This window comes from Salvelinus sp. IW2-2015, unplaced genomic scaffold (assembly GCF_002910315.2).
Source record: "Salvelinus sp. IW2-2015 unplaced genomic scaffold, ASM291031v2 Un_scaffold8047, whole genome shotgun sequence".
Taxonomy (NCBI): Eukaryota; Metazoa; Chordata; class Actinopteri; order Salmoniformes; family Salmonidae; genus Salvelinus; species Salvelinus sp. IW2-2015.
The window spans coordinates 954-5383 of record NW_019949307.1 but is presented as its reverse complement, the minus strand read 5'-3'; the positions used below and the strand labels follow the sequence as shown (position 1 = coordinate 5383).

General features: G+C 40.3%; 1 pseudogene; it reads right to left on the bottom strand.

The window, feature by feature from the left end:
- Window positions 1-901: 901 nt before the first annotated feature.
- Window positions 902-4105, bottom strand: LOC111969498 (transmembrane protein 9B-like; annotated as a pseudogene).
- Window positions 4106-4430: the final 325 nt, after the last annotated feature.

The following is a 4430-nucleotide window of genomic DNA, read 5'->3' as shown; positions in this document are numbered from 1 at the left end:
AATGGTGGATTCTCATAAATGTGTTGATTCATGTCAAATGTATCTAAATGGAGAGGAGTTAGAAGCTGGAAAAAAACAAAACAGGCAAGGTGCAGAAGATGGTGTACATCTACTCTAGACAGTGACAGCTGAGGCTCTGCTACAGTTAACACAACACATATATTCAAAGGAGAGGACTAATGTTTACCATTAATGTACCATCGATGATAGGTTAAGTCAAAATGTCTCCCAAATGCTACATTATACTTACAGGAGAACATGATACAGGAGTGTGTCACACCACGAATGCATACATCTGTACATCAAACTGTTGTTCAGGTAAAAGGTTTGTAAATAAGTTTCTACATCACTTCTTAAAAAACATGCTTTTTGACAAAGAGACTGATGCTACACATTTTTACTGTTTCCAACTCGATTCCCATCTTCTGTAGTTTAGGTGCAGATGTTACATTTATTAGTAAACGTTTTTCATAGTTTGAGTGATTAATTTTTGGTATGATTAATTTTTTTGTTTGTATTTACTCTACCCTCAAATGTCTCACCTAATTTCATTGGTGACTTGGCCAAATTACTGTTATCAGAAACTACCCAATATTACTGTAAAAGAGTTGCATAGTGTCACCCATTGTTTCTACTTTATCAGAAGCCAAAGATTATCATCAGCTGTGCAAAATGGCACACATCATCCATTTTTTTTTGTAGGGGGGGGGGGGGGCAACAAACTAACATCTAACTTTCTATTAGTATTATTAAATCAGAAAGTTTATACAAAGTCATACAGACACTAGCATTATCTTAAGCCAAAGGTCTCAAATGCCAACACCCCACTTCAACCCTACTGATGTAGAGGACCCTTTATGATCACCTCCTGAATACATAGAGCTATATGATCACCTTTCATGAAATAACAGGTCCAGGTGAGGAACAAATCACCAATAAGGATGAAGCTTGGAAGTTGGGGAAAGAATCAGACAAAATAGAAAGAAAAAAAAAGAAAAGAAAAAGAAGGGAACACCCAGTCACAGTAACATTTTTTGCTTCACCCCGGGTTTTTGTTTCCTGGGGATGGGTTTTAGCTGAGCACCACGTGGCGGTCAAACACAGACTTCCTCTGTTCCTGGACCTGCCTCCGCCAGCGCTGCTGAGCGTGCTCCACTTGTGTCAGCATGTTGGGGCGAGAGGCCGAACGAGACAATACGTTGTGGGCGTTGGCAAAAGGCTGCTGGTCCTGAACCCAAAGAGAAACAGACATTACAGTGAGGAGGACAGTGAAATTGTGACAAGCTAGAGTTTACCTTTTTTTAGAACATTTCCAAACACAATTCTCTACGAGCTATTCATCAAATCAATTTACAGCATGAAAGAAATCTGAAAAACATCCACCACATACATTGCCCCAACAAGTCACACAAATACGAGATCCACAATCAAACAACAAAAATGTCACAGCTACAACAACTGCTTTGACTTAAAGGCCACCACTATAGCTGGGATGGGCAACATGAACACATACCCCGACATATCATCATTCTGAAGCTGTGAGTGTCCAAGAGGCCTCCTCTCAGCATGGGCTCCAGCAGGGTCAGGTACACCATATAGAGGAACAGCAGGCCCAGGAGGGAAAGGTAGAATTGATAGTCACCTGGAACACAGTGGACACAAATCAAATTACACTTTTATTTGTCACGTGTGCCAAATACAACAGTTAGACCTCACCGTGAAATGCTTACTTACAAGCACTTAACCAACAATGCAGTTCAAGAAAAGAAGTTCATAAAATATTACTAAATCAAATATAAAAAGTAAACATGTACATGACAAAACGAGGCTATATACAGGGTACCGAGTCAAATGTGCAGGGGGGACAGGTTAGTCGCAGGTAATTTTGTAAAATGACTATGCAGAGATAATCAAACAGTGAGTAGCAGCAGTGGAAAAACAAAGGTGGGGTCAATGTAAATAGTACGGGTGACAATTGATTAGTTGTTCAGCAGTCAAACATTAAACCATTAGGCCTTGAGCTGCCTGCAACCCATTGACTCCATTTCAGCTCCACAGTAAAAAATAGAACCAGAGTTGGACTGGGTTAGTAGCAGAGCACATGCGCCGATGCTATTCCCACTTGGGCAACATCGTTGGCGTGATATCCCAATGCGAAAATCGTAATGTCTCCTGTGTGTCAGGGAACGTTGAATAAAATTTTATTTGAACCTACTTTGCCTGTTGTCCTTCTGCGTTGGCAATTTAAGCAAAAATACCCCACATGAAAGTATGAAGAATCATCTCCTCTCTGCTTTACCACATGGCAGGATAGCAACGGCCACATGTTGCGGCTAGCTAGGTCGGGTAGATTCTCCCAGACTTACCTTTGATAGTTCCAGAAACTCCTCTCCTCATATTTGCATTCACAAACGCAGACAGTACGCCTCCCACATCCTTTCCATCAACTGGCATTGGCTCCACAACATGAAGGCAGTTACTTGAAAAACAAATTATACAATTTAAATCAAAAATATGTCTTTGGGAAAGCACAGTGAGGTTGAAGTCTGTAACAGTTTTCCAAATATGATATTGAGATCATTCATATGACAGTTGTAAAATTAAGCAGTTAGCCTTAATCCATCAGACAACCCAACATCACCACACCTCAGAGAGTGGTCTCGTTCCACTGCATGCATCAACCAAATGGTTGCATGCCACATTCATAGACTGTCATCGATTACCAGATTGTTATACACATATAGTGTGGTAGCTGATAGGTTAAAATACCCATTCGGACGTTGTTAAGATCTGGCACGCTCTAACCAGTGGAACGCCGACCATATGTAATCATCTTTAATATGACATCATGACAACACAACATACCAATCCTTTAGAAGAGATACATTTTGTTTGTAGATCTGTCCATCGATGTCTCTGTACGGTGGGCAGGTACATTTACACCGGATATCCTCTGAATTCTATGGGAAAAGGAGGGGGAAATGTTCAGGCTGTGATATCAGAGAACATTTAATGCCATAAATGGTAATATAACTAGCTGCCTGCCTTCTAAAATAAGCCAGTGGAATAATCACATTTACTGTAACTGTACAGAGCAGGTTACCAGCTAGCTAGTTAACTAACTTATCCATTGACTGTCGTCACAAGAAAGGACATAATAGCCTGGCTAGCTAGCTAACTACAGTAACTAGCCAGCTGACTCAACACCTAGCATTAAACAATGTCAATTTAAATTGTTTTTATGTATTTAAAGCAGATGACAGTCATGTGAACAACAACAGTCTACCTTCGCATCCGTCGTCTGTGTTGACATCAATAACAAACCAACAAGAGAGAGCAGCTTGAAGGCAACGCTCGACATCATTTTTCTATGTTGAAGTACCAGAATACAAGCTACTAAGAAACTGGAGAAACGATATACTGAAATCAGATACACGTTTTTTTTAACTGACAACAATTCTTCTGCTAGCATCAAACATTTCCTTCGACTGGTCAGCTGACAACGGTATGACATCTCTTCCTGTACGCGTAAATAGTATTCCCCAGGTAAACAACTTGTCGGAACAAAAACATATAGCAATGATGGCCTTTCTGTAAGGGTCCGTGCTATCCGGAATCCGGAATTTTAGATAATCTCATAGAACAAAGCGTATAAAATCTCCTAAACCTGTGTTTACAACATACCTTATTTTTTGGCGTTTTTCCAAAAACCATACGACGAACCATGGCGGAGTTAGAGCCTACAAAAAGACGCCATTACTATTTGTCTTTATAAAGTTAACATTTTAAAAGGTTATGGCAGATAGCCGGGGAGTCAGGTATTCTAGTGGTTAGAGCGCTGGACTAGCAACCGAAAGATAGCTAGATCGAATATCCCGAACTGACAAGGTAAAAATGTGTCGCCCTGAACCTGCCCTAACCTTTTAAAATGTTACCTTTATAAAGATAAATAGTAATGGCGTCTTTTTGTAGGCTCTAACTCCGCCATGGTTCGTCGTATGGTTGTTGGATAAACGTCGGATAAACGCCGATAATAAGGTATGTTGTACAAGGCAGTTAACCCACTGTTCCTAGGCCGTCATTGAAAATAAGAATTTGTTATTTACTGACTTGCCTAGTTAAATAAAGGTAAGATTTCACCGGATGTATAAACGTGAAGCATCCGCTTGGCGTTTCCACAAATATGGAAGCTCTCTGGCCGGCATTCTGCACATTTTCTCATCGATTAAACATTTTATATCAATACAGTTTGTGTTCCCAAACTAAAAATATGTTATGCAGACTTTACCCATTGCCAAAGTTGTAAGAAACCACGTTTAGGAGTGCAAAGGCGAATTGAGTTATTGCACACGCACGTTCCCTAACGGAAATATGCAGAGGCCAATAGGATCTCCCTAACTCGTGCTTGGCTATACCCAACTCCTTGCTTG